Source organism: Sus scrofa, chromosome 14 (genome assembly GCF_054392235.1).
Source record: "Sus scrofa isolate SSC_HxYL_T2T_F1_AM1 chromosome 14, Sscrofa_HxYL_maternal_Yorkshire_Landrace_v2.0, whole genome shotgun sequence".
NCBI classification, from domain to species: domain Eukaryota; kingdom Metazoa; phylum Chordata; class Mammalia; order Artiodactyla; family Suidae; genus Sus; species Sus scrofa.
Window position 1 is genome coordinate 141,622,157 of NC_139396.1, and position 18,648 is coordinate 141,640,804.

Sequence of the window (18,648 nt, forward strand, 5' to 3'; positions counted from 1 at the left end):
TTGATTTAACAAGGCATTGAATTAGTTCTGTGTTTTGGGATCATCTCTCAACAGAGTGGAGGTTGCAGAGGTGAACAAATTTAAGAAGCTTGAAGTCTCAGTCTAGTAAAGAAAGTAAGATGTAAATAAGTAACTTGAGGATGAAGCACATAGAATAAGAATCACCAAAGGGCAATTGTTATTGGAACTGGAGATGCATTTCTTCTGGAGGGTATTAGATTTTTTAATTAGGATTATAAGATAGATGGGATTTGGGGACAATGCACAGTTGTGGAAATGGACCACAGAGATTTCAACATAGCCTTGAGAAGTTAAGTTTGATCCCAAATACTGTCATTCAAAAAGTTAGAAGCCCTTTTCTTTTCTGAAGGTTAATTAATAGATATATTGATAACTAAGACAGCTATTAGGAAGATGAAATGAAGTTGTGCCAGACAGTTAAAGCAGAATTAAAAGCTTTGCAAGGGATTTCTTGCTAGGCCAGTGTCCCATGAGATAGCTAAATTTTGTATCAGTGACAGTTCAAAATCGCTTATGAAATTTCTCTGGAAGTTTCTTAAATCCATATTCTAGTTGTTTATAATCCTCAGGTATAGAAGTTAGCATCCCTAGAATACAAGCCCAGATGAAATTCCTCTCAAGAGTTTAGATTTAAAATGTGGCCCATCTTGGAGTTCCCGTCGTGGCTCAGTGGTTAACAAATCCGACTAGGAACCATGAGGTGGCGGGTTCGATCCCTGGCCTTGCTCAGTGGTTAAGGATCCAGCATTGCTGTGAGCTGTGGTGTAGGTCACAGACATGGCTCAGATCCCACATTGCTGTGGCTCTGGTGTAGGCCGGCAGCTACAGCTCCGTTTAGACCCCTAGCCTGGGAATCTCCATATGACGCGGGTGTGGCCACAGGGGAAAAAAAGAGAGAGACAAAGAATAAAATTTAAAAAAAAAAAAATGTGGCCCATCTTGAGCAGTGGTTTTGCCACCTTCATCAAGAAAAGTAGATGGAATTTCCTTCATTGGGGCCTCATTCATCATCTAGTGTCCTTTAGAAAATAGCAGCTGTGTGAAGCTGCAATTTGTCAGAAAAAAATAAAAATAATGCAGTTTCCCTGAAGTATTTTGTCCCATGAATATTGCTCCAGAACAAGTTGCCAATTATCAACATGGTTGCACTTTCAACAGCATTTATTTTACTTCTTTCTTCTAAATAATTTCAAGATTATAGAAAATTGTAGAGAATAATGCAACGAAATTCCCTTTAACATTCACCTAGATTCTGAAACCCTTGACATTTACCACCTTTTACAATTCTCTAAATCAGCCATAAATATATATGAGTATATGTGATATTTTGAGCCATTTAAGATTGTTGTAGACATGATCCTTCACTAGCCCCGAATACTTTTATGGGTATTCTTTACAGCAAAGGACATTTTCCAAGTATCCACAAATCACATCAAAATCCAGAACTTAGTAATTAGACATCTGATCTACAAATTTTATTAAAATTTTGAACAATTTTTACACACATTGTTCTTTTTTATAGGAAATATCAGGAGTTCCCATCATGGCTCAGGAACCATGAGGTTGTGGGTTCGATCCCTGGCCTTGCTCAGTGGGTTAAGGATCCGGCGTTGCCATGAGCTGCGGTATAGTTTGCAGACGCGGCTCAGATCCCACATTGCTGTGGCTGTGGCGTAGGCTGGGGGCTACAGCTCCAATTGGACCCCTAGCCTGGGAACCTCCATATGCCGTGGAAGCAGCCCAAGAAATGGCAAAAAGACAAAAAAAAAAAAAAAAAAAGGAAATATCATAGATATTTTGGTCATCTTTTAATTGAAAACATCTCCCTATTGAATTTTCAGAGCTGACCAAAATATTAAAAAAAAAAAACCACAAACATCAACTTTCTGTTTAACATGTTGGATGTTATTAAAATTATTTCTTTAGAGACGTTTTAGATTTGCAACAAAATCGAGAGGGAGATATAGAGCTTTCCCCTATAACTCTTCCTCCCTACATGCACAGCCTCTCCCCATTACCCACATTACTCACATGAATGTAGCACTTTTTACCAAAGACGAACCCATGTTGACAGGGCATAATCACCTAAAGTCCATAGTTTACCTAATGGTTAACTTGGTCTTGTATATTTTATGAATTTGCACAAACTTATAATGGCAGATATCCCTCAATATAATACCATACAGATTATTTTTACTGTCCTAAAATTCCTATGTGCCTTGCCTGTTTTACTGTCCTTCCCCATTCCCAGCAATCACTAATCTTTTTTAACTCTCCATAGGTTTTCTTGATCAGAATGTCATAGAGTTGAAACAATATAGTAAGTATCCTTTTGAGTTCGGCTTCTTTCACTTAGTAGTATGCATGTAACATTCCTTTATGTCTTTTCATGGCTTGAGAGCTCAATTATTTTTAGTACTAAATAGTATTCCCTTTTTCAGATGTATCACAGTTTATTCACTCATGTACTGAAGGAATCGTCATTGCTTCTATGTTTGACAATTATAAATAAAGCTACTATATAAACAAACTTGTACAGGTTTTTTGTGTAGACATAAGTTTATCAGTTTCTTTTGGTAAACACCAAAGAGCTTGACTGCTGAAATGTTAAAGAAAAAGTATGATAGGTTTTGTTAGAAACTGCCAAAGTGTCTTTCAAAGTAGCTCTATTGTGTGTGTGTGTGTGTGTGTGCACGTGCGTGTGCACACTTTTTAGGGCAGCACCTACAGCATATGGAAATTCCCAGGCTAGGGATCGAATTGGAGCTGCAGCTGCTGGCCTACACCACAGCCACAGCAACGCAGGATCCTTTAACCCACTGAGCAAGGCCAGAGATCGAACCCACATCTTCATGGATCCCATTTGGGTTCCTTACTGCTGAGCCACTAAGGGAACTCCCCAAAATAGTTGTACTATTTTGCATTCTCACAGCAATGAATTAGAGTTGCTTTTCCTCCATGTCATCATCAGGATTTGGTGGTGTTTTCTGAACTAATACACCTGTGGTTTGGTGTCTGATATTAATTTAGCAGAATTATCAGACATTGTTTTAAAAATTTCTTCTATTTCTTTTTCTTTTCTCCTTTTGATATTATTTCATGCAATGTGTGATAGTTTTTTTGTATGTGTGGTTTTCCTGTAGTCCATGGAATATTTTTTCTTTGTCTTTTTTGTTTTTTGTCTTTGTTTTCTAAGGGTTCTATTAATATATCCTCTAACAGAGATTCTTTTCTCTGCCATGTCCAATCTCCTAATAAAAGAGTTTTTTATTTCTGTTACAATATTTTTGATGCTTTGCATTTCATTTTGGTACTTTCTTAGCATTTACATCTCTTTGTGAATGTTGTGCATCTGTTCTTACATGCTGTTTATTTTAACCAAATACTCTTAGCATATTCATTATAATGTTAAATTCCTGGTCTGATAATTCTATCATGTCTGATCTGATGCTTCTCTGTTTCTACAAACTGTGTAAAAGCCTTTTAGTATGCCTCATAATTTTTGATAGCTGGACATAACCAGGTAAATTAACAGCTGTGCATAGGCTGTTAGTACTGTGGTGAGGTGTTGCTGCTGGGGAAGTGCTACTATGATTAGGTCTTAAGTTCTTAACTCATGCTCTGGACTAAGAACTTCACTGAGTGTTTCTATTTCTTTTTTCCTCCGTTCTTCTTCAGAACAGGAAGGTTAGAGAGGACCAGGGTTGGAGATTTCCCTTCCCCAAAGTCAGTTAGGCTCTGTTAATACCCCAGTAAGTTAAACTCTGGTTAATTAGTTTCCTCTGGTGACTGTCCTTGTTACAAACAGAGTGCTCTTGGACTGTTTGATAGTGGGTCCTTTTCTTTGCCCCCTGCCAGAAACACAAGGGGAATTTCCTCTGATATAAACTGTGAGAACCTGGTTGAGTTCCCGAAGGTAAATATTGTGATTCCTCCTATGATAGATCTCCCTAGATTTTTTTAACTCTCAGAGTTGTCTGCACTGAGCCTTTAGTAATTCATCAGTTACTGTTCAGATATTCCTATGCAGGCACTGTGTTTTTGCTGTTTCACCTGGCAAGTCTCTGCTCTTATAAGCTGTGACTCACTGTATATGTTTGTCTGTTTCCCCAGTCTTGGGGGCAGTGCATTGCTCTGTGTCTTCCTTGTCTTTTATGGATCCAAGAATGGTAGGGTTTTCAGTCTGTTCAGCTTTTTATTTGTTAGGATGGGGTGGCAACTTCCACATGGAATTGGAAAACAGAAATGTTTCCACATTGTTGTACTAAGAAATTATACAGTCTAAGATAATGTATTTAGCCATGCTTTTTTTTTTAGTGTTTCGGGATGGTTTATCCATTTTTTGTCTAATCTTTCATTAATTTAAGATCACAGGCAAGTTAAATGTTGCTCAATATTGAATTTGAGTTTTTTCATGATTGAATCCAGGTTACATGTTTTTGTCCCAAATATCAAAGAAATGATGCTATTATTCTTTTTGAATAATATGTGCTGGTACTCCATATGGATTTGCCTCATAATTAGTGCTAACACTGCTGTTACTTGGTTAAGGTTTTTCCTCTATGCAATTATTGTACCAGAAAGAAATGAAAGTGTTTTATGGGGATATATTTGAAACTATGTAAATATATTTTATTACGTTTCTCATTAATTTTGATACATTAGTATTTCTTGCCTGAACCAATTATAACTATGAAAGGTATCAAATGTTTATTTTTATAATATTCTCATTCTTCTTACATTGATTATTGGGCATTTTGCTCTAACAAAGGGATTCCTCTTCATCTTTTTAATGATGTATTTATATCAATATGCATTCATGGATTTTTATTTTCCTTAATGGATTTTAATATTTGGCTATCATTTATTCTTACACTCAAATTATCTAAATTGACAAATAGAAACTTCTTGCAAGGTCATTTCTATGTCCTTTGGGCATTTTATTATCCTCTGACCATTTTTTTACTGGTTGGCACAATAAATTATTCCAGTTTCATCTTGTGCTTTCATCATCCCTGTCTCAATGTCATTTCCCCAACGAGCTCTGAACCATTTTAATGGAAGATGGTATTTAGAAGTCAAGATCTTAGTACTTAGATATACCCATTGCTACTGACCTTTCAGTGGATAGTGCTAGAAATATTATATGTGTATATTACATATAATATTACACATGTGTATCTGTATCTACACTTCTAATATGAATCTAACTTATGGTCCATTCTAGGCTCCTACTTTCTGTATTTGTAAGGTGCTTCTCCAATAGTGAGAAACTTGTCTCTCATTATCCTCAGTATATTTTCTTATTTGCTCCTTACCACTGTGTGTTTCTAATTCACCTCCAACTCCTTACCAGGGCAGCCACCTTACTTATATGCATTCTTGCTTGTATACTGGAAACCAGGAGTGAAACTTGTGTAAACATCCATATTGGGAGTTTCCACCATGGCTCAGTGGGTTAAGAACTTGACATAGTGTCCTCGAGGATGCAGGTTCAATACCTGGCCTCACTCAGTGGGTTAAAGATCCAGTGTTACTGCAAGCTGTAGTGTAGGGTGACAAATGAGGCTAAGATCTGGTATTGTGGCTGTGGCTGTGGCTGGCAGCTGAAGCTCTGATTTGACCCCTAACCTGGGGACTTCCATATGCCACAGGTGTGACCTTATAAAATGAACAAAAAACCCCAAATATCCACTTTGCTCAGCCCCAAATCCTGGTGGTACACTTCTTCTCTCAGCCCTCTTCCTTGTTTGTCACCAAATTTTGCCAAGTTACTGTTTTGATTAGCTGTCTTCTCCTCTCATTCCTGAACTTCATCAACAGCCTCCAGCAAATACTCAGAAAGTGCCATAGAAAATGAAGAGGAAATCATAAAACATGTGGTTGAAACTTTGACTCATCAATTTAATTTGGTTTTGAATCTAACATCATAGTATCTCCTTGCCTAGGACACTACTGGAATATAAGTTAGAAACTGTCATTGGAGCCACTCGTTAGCATTCTCCTTTCTAAGGATATTCCCACCTGGTGATAGAGATTCTTCCTACCTGCTTTTCAAATGCCCATCACCTTCTTTCACAAATATATTGTTCATTTATTTGAGAGAATTACTTGAAAGGGTTTTTGGAGGTGTCAGTGGTTAGATGATTAAGAACATGCATAGATGCTGCTCTTGGACTTGCCTGCATTAGAAACCCAGCTCTGTCTCTTACCAAGGCAGGACGTTATGTGTACATGTGTATGAATATACATTGGTATCTGACAGATGTGTGTTCAAATCCCAAATATATCCATAATTGTTGAATGACTTTGAAGAAACCCCTTAATATCTCTGATTCAAGAGGTGGGAGGAACCTGGGAAAGTTTTATTGGAGAGCTGGATATTGAGGGGAAACTACTGCAGTGAAGACAGCAAAGAATGTGAGGATTCTGAGGAAAGATAGATACTAACTTGCAGTCTTTGATGGACAGTGATGGCTTTTTAGGCTGGCGTAGCTGCCTTGAGAAAGGGACCATTGCAGAAGGATACTGGTTTTTTTAGCAGTAGAGTTGAATTATAACCTTTTTTTTTATGAATCTTTTTTTAATTTATTTTTTATTTTTTTATTTTTTAGAATTCTAACCTTCTAAGTATTTGCTACTCATGTGTATGCTTCCTGCTTGACCCACACAGCCCAGTGGGCTTCTCAAATAAAGGAGACGAGGAAAATGTTTCACTATTCACTTGGAATTACTGGAATAAATTATTTGAGTAGAGATGTCTACACTAGGTTCCAAGCTTAGTAACTCACATTTGTTATCTGGTTTGCTCTTGAAATGTATAGTACTGTGCTGCTGGGTCCTAACATGGAGGTCTTATCTGTGGGGTATGAGTTTATTACTTGGGAGAGAAGCATATCAGCTGTGGTAAAGAGGTTTTAGCACACATAGAACTATTTATGTTACACAGATATTCAAAAGCTTGTCTCCTTCAGAGTCATTAGGTTTTGAAGAAGGTTCTGAAGGAGGTTCTGAAGGAGCTGTACTGGAAACTCTTCAGGACCTAACATTTTGGTGTTGGTATGTATCAACCTATTACCTTTTGAGGAATCTGTCCTAGTTTTTATATCTATCGCCCTAAGCCAGAAAAATACAGCAGGAAAAAAAAAAAAAAAAAACACCTCGCTTTAAAAGTGGCATTGGGGACATTCTGACACAAGTTGCAACATGAATGAACTTTGAGAATATTTTGCTAGGTGAAACAAACTAGTCACAGAATACCAAATATTGCCTGATTCCGCTTAAATAGGGTATCTTGAGTAATCAAGTTCACAAAGGCAGAAAATAGAATGGTGGTTTCAGGGGCTGCGGGCTAGGGAATTATTGTTTAATGCATGAAGAGGTCTAATTTTGCCAGGTGAGAAGAGCTCTGGAGATGAATGGTGATGATAGTTGCATAGTAATGTGAACATACTTAATGATTCTGAACTGTACACTTAAAAATAGGATGGTGAATTTTGTGTTAGATTTATTGAACAGCAATTAAGAATAAATAATAAAATGAGTTATGTATTTTTAAAAAGTGGCATTTAGATATTTGGAAAATAATATATTTTCTGTTTATATATCAGCCCATGGGGGTGAGGATTGATATTACTGATTCCTAGGACACATGACCTGGAGTTTTTAGATTCCTATTTAGCTAGATTCCTGTTTCATGTTCTAGGGCAGTGCTTGGTGAAAGTTGGGTAAGAACGAGAAAGGCTAAAGGAAGGTGTTAAAAGCATAAAATGATGTAACTTTAAGTCTCTTTAACACTGTGCTTTTTCTCTTCCTCTTAAAACCTCTTGACTGAGCTAGGTTTTGTGCAGTATCTCTGCTTAAAGTCATATTGAAGCTGTAGTTGAAATGAATATAACTGCAATTACCATCTCTGCTTTTCACAATCTCTCCAAATATCAGCAAATGTTTTTTTTTTCATGTAACAATTCAAGATGCCAGCAACTTGATTTTCAATTTTGCCTTTGATTAAGCTCATGTATTTCTGTCAGAATCCCCCACCCCTTATGCAGGTAAGAGTAAGACTGCTTACTCATTGTTGCCTGATTTAGACCTGGTTTAGTCTGGAGAAAGAGAAGTACAAGGCAGTGAAGTAAGTCAGAAAGAGAAAGACAAATACCATATGATATCTCTTATATCTGGAATCTAATATAAGGCAAAAATGAACCTTTCCACAGAAAAAAAAATCATGGACTTGCAGAATAGACATGTGGTTGCCGAGGGGAAGGGGAGGGAGCAGGGAGCTTGGGGAGCTTGGGGTTAATAGATACAAACTATTGCCTTTGGAATGGATTAGCAATGAGATTCTGCTGTGTATCACTGGGAACTATGTCTAGTCACTCATGATGGAGCATGCTAATGTGCAAAAATAGAATGTGTACATGTATGTGTAACTGGGTCACCATGCTATACAGTGGAAAAAAACTGTTTTGGGGAAATAACTATTAAAAATATTAAAAAAGAGGAGCATAAGGCAAATCCAGTTTGATAAGTGGCACTAATAGTAGTGAATTGAAACATCCTTGTTTTCATTAGAGGCTCCCTTCTTGGCAAGTATTAAAGAAATATTCAAACACATCTTTTCTATTTTGGTTAGGAGGAGGGATATAATTTACCAATTTTCCACATTAGTAATTGCCACATAAAATGTGGAGTTTTAGCACTGGATTAAGACATGCTTACTATGGTCTGGATCTGGTGTCCCACCCCTACCCCTGCAAACTGGTATGTGTAAACCTATCCTCCAAGATTAGGAGGTGGGGTTTTTAGAGGTGTTTAGGTCATGAGAGTGGATCCCTCATGAATGGGATTAGTGCTCATATAAAAAGGTCCAAGCGAATTCACATCTCTTCTACTATTTGAGGTTATAGCTGGAAGGTGCTATCTGTGAACCAGAAGGATCTTACTAGACCCTGAATCTGCTAGCACTTTGATCTTGGGCTTCCCAGCTTCCAGAATTGTGAGAAGTAAATTTATGTCTGTAAGCCACACATTCTATGGTATTCTGTTTGAGCATCCCAAGCAGACCAAGAAATAAAATTGGTACCAGGAAGCTGAGGTGCTGCTGTAACAAATATCTAAAATGTGGAAGTGACTTTAGAGATAGGTAATAGGTAGAGTCTGAAGCGTTCTGAGATGCATGCTAGAAAAAAAAAAATTGCACTGCTATAAAGAGACAGTTAAGGGTGATTCTGATGAGAGCCCAGAAAAAGAATAAGAAAGCCATAGTGAAAGAGTCTGTCTTCTTTGAGAATAGCTAAGGGAAATGAACAGAATGTTGGTAAAAGTATGGACAGTAAAGGCCATTCTTATGAGACCTTGGATGGAAATGAGAAACATATTATTGACAAATGGAGGAAAGGTGATCCTTATTACAAAGTGGCAGAGAGTTTGGCTTAATTGTTTGTGTCTTAGTATTTTGTGGAAGGCAGGTAGCAATAAGTGAAGATAAGTATTGGAGGAAGTGTGGTGTGTAACAGATAACTAAAAATATTGGTCAGGTAACAGGCTACTGAATCTCTTAGGTAACTGGGTCAGTTTCATAGTTTGCTTTACTTAGATGGGGAGATAACACAATTTAAAGGGTACCCATATTACAAGAAATAAAAAATTTCATTATTTCAAACTGTTTGATATTCCTAAATATGAAAATGCTTTGTTTTGTTTTTCCTTCACACTTTCATGAAGAGATTAGAACAAATCATGAATCATAGTGCAAGGGCACCTGGCATGACTTGATTTTGCCACAAGACTCTATCACCCTGAGAGAGAACCAAAACAGCGACAAGAGCCATCGCCATCCCAGAGCATTCATGCCAAATCCTGAATGGGCATGTGTATAAGCGTTCTCTCATTATTATCCATTGTGAGAGAAAAGAAGAATCCTTTGTGGTTCCCACAGAAAAATAGTTTTTATTTTATTGAAAAAATTATTAATCAGGCTCCTTTGAAACTGTAATGGCCAAAAAATACTGAGGTCAAGACATCATCTGAAATGGTCAAAAGCACATGAAAAGATGCTCAACATCACTAATTATTAGAGAAATGCAAACCAAAACTACAACGAGGTTTCACCTCACACCGTTCAAAATGTCCATCATCAAAAAGTCTACAAGCAATAAATGCTGGAGAGGATGTGATGAAAAAGGCACTCTCCTATACTGTTGGTGGGAATGTAATTAGTGCAGCCATTATGGAGCCACTATGGAGAACAGTATGGAGGTTCCTTAAATAACTAAATATTGAACTACCATATGACCCAGCCATCCCACTCCAGGGCATCAATCTGGAGAAAACCATATTTCAGAAAGATATATGCACCCTTAATGTTTATTGCAGCACAGTTTACAATAGCCAAGACTTGGACACAACCTAAATATCCATCGACAGAGCATTGGGTAAAGAATATATAGTATACATGTGTGTGTGTGTGTGTGTGTATAGATGGACTATTACTCAGACATAAAAAGAATGAAATGCCATTTGTAGCAACATGGATGGGCTTAGAGATTGTCACTAAGTGAAGCAAGTCAGATCAAGACAAATATCAAATAGGATCGCTAATATGTAGAATTTAATTACAATGATGCAAAAGAGCTTATAAAACAGAAACAGATTTAGAAACCAAATTTATGGCTACTGGAGGGGAAATGTGGGAAGGGGAGGAATAAATTAGGAGGTTGAGATTAACATATACACATTACTATATAAAATAGAAAACTAACAAGGACCCCCTGTAAAGCACAGGGAAATCTGATCAATATTCTCTAATAACCCATATGGGAAAGAAGTCAGTATGCATAGCCCATGCTGAAGGAGAGGAGTATCATGCTTCTTAGGGTGAAGATGAAATGTTCCTGCCTCCTTCCTATTTTCTCCCTAATTCAAAATTCATCTGTGTCAGGGGTTTGCGTCTCCTCCCCATCTATTTAATTTTTTTTATTGATTTTAATCACTAATTGACTTAATTTTTAATCACTAATTAATATTCCATTGTATGGATGTCTCACTGTTAATCTACTCACCTATTGACAGATATTTAAGGCCAGTTTGTGGAAATTATGAATAAATATGCTATAAATATATGCATGTGGCTTTTGTATGGACTTAACTTTTAAAGTCTGTTAAGCAAATACCCAGGGGCACAATCATAAGATAATATTTGATTTTTTTTAAGAAATAGCCCTCTGACTCCAGAATGACTGCACTCTTTTACATTCACACCTGCATCCATGTGAGCAATTAGTATTTTATTTTTAGGCATTCTAATGGGTCTGTCATAGTTAAATAGATTTTTATTTTATTTATTTGTTTGATTGTTTGTTTAGTCTTTCGTCATTTTATGGCCGCACCAGCAGCATATGGAAGTTCCTTGGCTAGGGGTCTAATTGGAGCTGTTGTCACTGGCCTACACCAGAGCCACAGCAATGCCAGATCCAAGCCATGTCTGCAACTACACCACAGCTCACGGCAACACTGGATCCTTAATCCAATGAGTGAGGCCAGGGATTGAACCAGCAACCTCATGGTTCCTGGTTGGATTCGTTTCTGCTGCGCCATGGCGGGAACTCCTAAACAGATTTTTAAAAAATATTTAATGTTTCCTATATTGTCTGATCATTTATACTTCTTATTAAAATTTTAGTGCTTCTTCTAGTGTTGACAATATACTTTTAAAATTAAGGCCACTTTCAAATAAGTCTACATTGTTTCATAAGCAGTGAAGATAATATGTAACAGAAAATTTCCAAATCCTCCATCCTATGCCTTGTAACATTGTTGTCATCCATTTCACTTTTATGTATGCTATAAATACCTAATATATTTTTAACATTATTGCTATAAATATTTTTCTTTTATGTAAATTAGGAAGCATAAAAGATTATATTTGTCTTCATTCATTGCTTTTTGAGTGCCCTTCAAGTTTCTGACATTTATCATTTTTCTTCTAAATGAAGCCCTTAACATTTCTCATAGGGTAGGACCACTGGCCATTAATTTCCTCCACTTTTGTTTGGAGAAGTCTATAGATTTTCTTCACTTTTGAAGGAAATTTTTGTTGGATTTGGCATTTTGGCTTGGTGTTTTTTTTTTTTTTTTCATTCGTTGTTGTTGTTTGTTTCTCTGTAGGCTCATCAAAATTTAATTCTCTTGTCCTCTTGGTTGCATGATCTATGAATAGAAGTTTGCTATTAATTGTCCTTGTTTCTTTGTAGGTGAAGTAATGCTTCATCCTTATGGCTACCTTCAAGGTTTTCTTTGTCTTTTTCCTAAAATTTGTGTGCTATGTGCCTTGGTGATTTGTTTTTTGTTTTACTTTGTTTTGTCTTTTTATTTATCTTGCTTAGCATTTTCTGAGCATCTTGGGTCTTTGGTTTACTGTCTCTCACATACTTTAGAAAAAATGTTGAGCCATTATTACTTTGAGACTGCTGACAAGCCCAGTCATGATATTCTTTGCTTCTGTTACTATGTTTTAATTTCCAGTATTAGGTTGTGTTTTTTATTATATGGACCATCACTTTGCTCATGTGACTCATCTGGTCTTGTATGTTGTCTGCCTTTAACATATTAATCATTTATTTTAAAGATTTAATCATATATCTGACTCTGACTAATGCTGTTACCCTTAAGCCTTTCTTTTCTTGTCTTTCAACTTGCCTTGTAGGTTTGCTGTTGTTGTTGTTTTTAATTTTTAAAGTGATTTTTATTTTTTTCCATTATAGCTGTGCTGTTGTTTTTGAAATTCAGATATGTTTTATAGAACAATAGATACTGAGGCAAATTGGAATTTCCTGTGAGAATTTATGTTACCTGGGACAAAGGTCAGGCTGTGTGTAATGTTTGTTGTAATTATGGGGGCCAAAAGCTTAACCTTCCTTCAGTGACCTTATTTTTTTTCTCCTCTTGGCTTTGGAGCTTCTCTGTCCTTCTCCCCAGGGAGGCTATGTTTCTTGCTTCTCTCCCAGCTGTAATCCACTATCATTTTTGCTCTCGGCTTATTAACTCAATGATAAAGAGAGAGTAGAGAGAAATGAGGAGGATTTTCTAATCTCCTGATTAATTCTCCATATTTGGAGTGCATGTCAGGTCTCTGCATGAAAGATGTGGCATTCGCTGTGTTTCTATTTATTCTCTAGGAAAATAACTTGTTCCCTCATTCTTCCTGATCCCTTCTTATATGTACCCTCCAGTATCCCCTCTCTATGTTCTAAACCCTTCTTCGCTATAGATTATAACTCATATCTTTTTTTTCTTATGTAAAACAGGAAGGCTGGATTGGGGCTGGGGCATTGCATAGCAAAGTGCCCTTCCTTTAGTGAGATGGGACTTCACTATTGCCCCCTGCATTTTTCTTTCCTGAAATGAAGTGCTATGTCTAATAGAAAGCTCTGGGCAGATTTCACAGTGGCTATTCTTTCCCTCCCTTTACCCTGCTTCAGTCGTCGGGGCCACTGTCGCCAGATTTATCCTTCTTCCTGTGAGAGGCTGGCAGATTTTTGGAAATAAAATTTGCCAAAGTGTGGAGACCTTGTCATGACTGCAGCTCCCAATACCTCTTTCTTCTTACACTAACACACACTCAGCCCTGACCATTATCAATATTTATATTTTTGTGTTTTTAAAAGTATACAGAATCCAGATAAGTAACTCTCATGTCCTGTGTCTCCCTAGATGTATCTGTCTTTCCAGATTTTGGAATGGTAGTTTGGCCCTAAAACCTAGATTATCTAATGAGACAAACAAGAGTTTTCGTTTTTCCCTTTTTATAGTTTTTCTTGTTAAAAGAGTAGGAATGCTTACTTCAAGGTCTTTATGACTCTGAGCTTAACCCCAAGCTTCTTGCTAAGCTTGTAAGTAACATTCTCTGTAGTATACTGAAACAAATATGTCATTTCAAATTTCTTTAATATAGGCCATATAGAGGTCAAATTTTATTTACCTCTTGAAGCAAACCATTGGAAACCCTCCTCAAAACATTTGAACAACATATTAAATCTAAACATTTGCTTAATGAGCCCAAATTTATCTCTTTCTAAAATCATATTCCTTTAATCCTAATCTCACATTTTTAGGATTTATCTTCATACATATTTATAAAAATTTGGTGACATAAAATTTTGGAAGCTGGTATGATGGTCTGAGTTGGTCTGTTCCTTCTAACTCTTGATTATGAACCTGAATACATAGGACACATTGCCTAGAATGACAGATACATTTGGAATGAGGGAAGGATGATTCAATCTAATCATGCAAGGAAAGTGCAGGAAACTGTACCTCTCTCTCCCTCATGGGAACATGTGTTGGTCTCTTCCCATTTACAAACCTCCAACTCATTCTCCTAGACGATTTTCAAAAGAAGCTGGAGCTCTTGTCATAGCTCCACCCCAGTATCTGGCCCAGGGTTTAAAGATATTAAAGGATGAGATCTCATACAACTGGATCAATTGATGTGATTGTTAACTACAACAAGATGAACCAGAAGATCTGCAAAATTGTACATAACCTGACATGTGTTCTGACCTACAATGAACTTCTGGGAGTATAAGGGAGAGTATAAATGTATTTCCACCTTCCAAAGTTCTTGCACATATTATTATTATTATTTTAGTAATAAGATGAAACAGGAACATGCAGGAATTGAGATTCTAGGAAATGAAGTTCAATGTAGTCAGTTTGACACACTACATACCACCACACATCCCAATTACTCAAAAACCCATATAGGAACCCTGACATGATATTAACTATTGAATGGGCATATCTGTAAGACTATAATTAATTTTGGGTTTGTTTCATTTTTTATTTTCTTTCCTCATGGGTTAAATATCAGCAAGTAACACTGATTATCACAGTCCTATGTTCCTTACCTCTATCCTCTTAGCGATTTTTCACAACAGTTTTGTGTCCCTTACTATTAACTGTGGAGACAAAGTTTTCCCCTTAACTCTGGCTTCTTTTTGGTTAAGAGAGATCTGTTATCTGAGTTGCCCTTTCAGATCCAACTTGTCATTGGACAGTAACACATTTATTCATTAAACAAATATTAAGTGCCTGCTATGTTCTTGCTATACTGTTCGGGGTAGTTGTGGACACGGAGATACATTTTTATTCTTATTTTATTTTCTACTAATGTATAGTTGGTTTAAAGTGTCATGCCAATTTCTGCCATACAGCATAGTGACCCAGTCATACATACCTATATGTATTTTTTCCTCATGTTATTTTTCATCATGTTCTATCCCAAAATATTGGTTATAGCTCCCTGTGCTGGATGGCAGGACTTCATTGCTTATCCATTCTAAGTGTAATAGTTTGCATCTACTAATCCCAAACTCCAAGTCCACCCCATCCCTCTCCCAAGAAATATTTTTAAAATCTACTGTTTTTCTGTAACTGCAATGTATACATCTAAGGATGACCTGACCCCCTTGCTGTACAGTGGGAAAATAATAAAAAAAAAAAAAAATCTACTGTTTTTTAATGTCTAGTAAGTGTGACAGTTTCTATGTCCTCAGACTTCTTAGTATTCTCTGAGGATATGAGCTGGACTTTGGGACTGGGGTGGTGTCCTGTGGACACCCGTACAGCCTGACCCCCCTTCATCCCATCCAGTTAGGCAGGCAGGAGCTGAAACTTGAAAAATGCACAACATTTCTCTAATTTTCACAAAAGTCTGTGATTGACGGGAGACCTGCATCCCACATTTGAAGAACCTGAGATGTCCTTCTGTTCTTTTGGTTTCTGACTCTTCAAGGTTAGCAATTTTGTCTTCTCTCCTATACTCCTCTTTTTGATCCTCTGTAAAGAATGCTCCAAAGCACACATTTAAATTTTTATGAAGTTCTGTTTTATTATACCTATATATATGCTATCTGCTTATATTATGCAGTGGATATAAAGAGTTTACATGGACTTTAGAGCTGGGCTATAGCTTATTAATTAGACATCCTATAAATGAAAGGGCAATAGATACATGTTAGCTAAAATGAATGAAGTTTGGCTGGAAGGGGACTTTCTCCTCTTTTTCCATGTATTAATCTGGAGGCTGTTGAATTGTAGTCTCCTTTAATGAATCATCTTCCTCTTGAGCAGGATAGGGGAGATTCAGTACTTTGCTATGCAAAGTAAATTAATTACTTTAAATTATCCTCCATACTGAATTGTGATAAAAATAAATTCCTATACCAATGAAACAAGTAGGTTCCATTTCCAGGGAAACCATCAGAGTCCTGGCTTTTTAGCTGGTACAGATGAATTCCAGATGCATATTAGAATCACTTGGGTGCTTTTTAAGCAATGCTGATGTCTGGGACCCTACCTCCTAACATTTTCTAAGATTTCAGAACATTTAAGTGTAATATCTTGGATATTGTGACTTTTAAAGCTTCTGGGTAACTTTTTTCAGCCAGGATTAAGAGCCACTGGTCTGCATCTTTGAAAAGACTTGATGGTAATATAGCATAATTTAGAAGTATTGGTTCTTAATAATTTCATTATCAAATAAACATCAGGTACTTATATACAGTATAGACACATAGCCACACTGAGATATACACACATGCACCAGAGAAATGGACACATAGACAAACACAAATTTATTTGGAGAATTACACACACACACACCCCTACCTACCAGAGATTCAGACTGTAGAGTCACAGGCACAATCTTAAGGAGACCCATGTTTAGGTATAACTCTTGGCATACACAGCTGCACACACAGCAGTATCACACAGAAATTCACACTGACACAGATGCTGATAGACTACAGAGATGCATTCAAATGCTCTAAAATAGGAAAAAAACAGAGACATACTCAAAAAAGTGCCCTTTGAAGCTTTTACTTCACTGCTGCATGCAGAGTCCTGGATCACCTTCATCTGCTAGTTCTCTGTGTATGTGATACAAGTCAATTCAGTGTCACATGCCCTTCTCTTAACACGGGTTGCATAATCACCTCAAAGGAGGGAACCACATGGCATTTCCAAGAGATTTTACTGAGAATTTTCCCTTCCCATGACTTTGAAGCTTCATGAAGGTATTGTAGAAGTCACCTAGTTTGTCATGCTGACAGAAACCTGGAGAAGAGGTCAAAATAGCAGGTCGCAATATTAATTAATGATATTTGTGTGGCCCTCTTTACATTTACAAAATGAGTTTGTACCTAACAGCTTGTTTAATTGCACTTATCACTTTATACAGAGCTTTGTATCTTTAATCTCTTGTGATCTTCATAAAATCCTATTTAGATAAGCATTACTATATCTTTTTAAAAGTTGTTATTACAAGGGAGTTCTTGGGTAGCCTAGTAGTGAAGTATTTGGCATCATCACTGCTGTGGCTTGGGTTCGATTCCTGGCCCAGGAACTTCTGCTTGCCAAGGGCATGGCCAAAAAAATTACTCAAAGCTTCACAGAGGTCACCCAGTGTATTATTTCCTGTGGCTGCCATAACAAATTACCATAAATTGGGTGACATTAAGCTAGAGAAATTTAGGGTCTCACAGTTCTGGAGGCCAGGAGTCTGAAGGCAATGTGTTGGCAGAGCCTCACTGCCTCTGAAGTGTCTTTGGGAGAAGCCTTCCTTCCTTATTCCAGCTTCTGGTTACTATTGGCCTTGGCTTCCTTGGCTTGTGGCTGCATCACTCCAGCCCCTGCCTCTGTCTTCACATCACCTGTGTGTCTATCTAATCCTCTTCTGTTTGTTCATTTTATAAGTAGGGCATTTATCCTTGGATTCTGGACCCATCTGCATCATCCAGGATTATCTCCCATCTCAAGATCCTTAGTTATATCCGCAAAGCTTTTTTTTCTCAATAACTTAACATTCATGGGTTCTGAGGTTTAAAACATAGACATATCATTTTGGGGTCTACCGTTCAGCCTCAACTGGAAAGGAGAATGTTTGAGATGCAGTTGCACTGGTGACTGGCCTGGGAGGCTGTGCTCTTAACCAACATAAGACTCTGCCTCTGCCCTCACTGATATAAGTCTTGATTTGATGTCACAGAGGCAGAGCCTGTCAGTCAAGTTACCTCATGAGGAAAGGCAGCCTGGGACCCAGTGTTTTAATTTCAGTCCTATGACTGATTTCTCCAGAAAAGAGATCTTTAGGTCATCCTATTAGATGTATGTGAGATGGACCAAATGGGAAAGAGATGCTTGACTCTGAGGGCAAGGGTCCAGGATTGGAAATGAAACTGCAATTGTGATCTTTTGGATTTCCTTAAAAACAAGATGGTTCTTCTCTAGAAGGTAATGCAGTTGAATTCTTACTCTACTCTTTTCTATCCCTACCCTTACTTATGCAAGGACAGTACAACTGCTCTTTCAGAGTGAAAACCAGAACTATCTTAGATGAGATCAGGCACATTCAGGGTGGTGCGGCCATAGACAAAGCCAGAACTATCTTAAAAGCTTAGGTCTTCAGTGCATCTTGGCTGCCTTCGTGAAGGAAGGAGTTGGGCAGTGGGAAGATGTGCTTGTCCGTTTACCATTTCTGTGGGCATGGGTTTGGATGGAATAATAGAAACACTGGGTGAACAGGCTGCTGGTCATTTTGACTCACTGCAGGAATTCCCCAAGAAA

The 18,648-nt window shown here is 37.3% G+C and overlaps 1 long non-coding RNA gene across 3 annotated transcripts in view; it reads left to right on the top strand.

Moving 5' to 3' along the window:
- LOC110256719 (uncharacterized) overlaps positions 1–18,648 on the top strand; it is a 231,022-nt gene that overhangs the window by 128,737 nt on the left and 83,637 nt on the right. The window contains exon 3 of one of the 3 annotated variants that reach the window (XR_014827740.1): positions 2,303–2,341. The exons of the other annotated variants lie outside the window; for them this stretch is intronic. This is a non-coding gene — a long non-coding RNA (uncharacterized LOC110256719). The remainder of the gene's footprint in view (positions 1–2,302; positions 2,342–18,648) is intronic. 3 annotated transcript variants of the gene reach the window in all.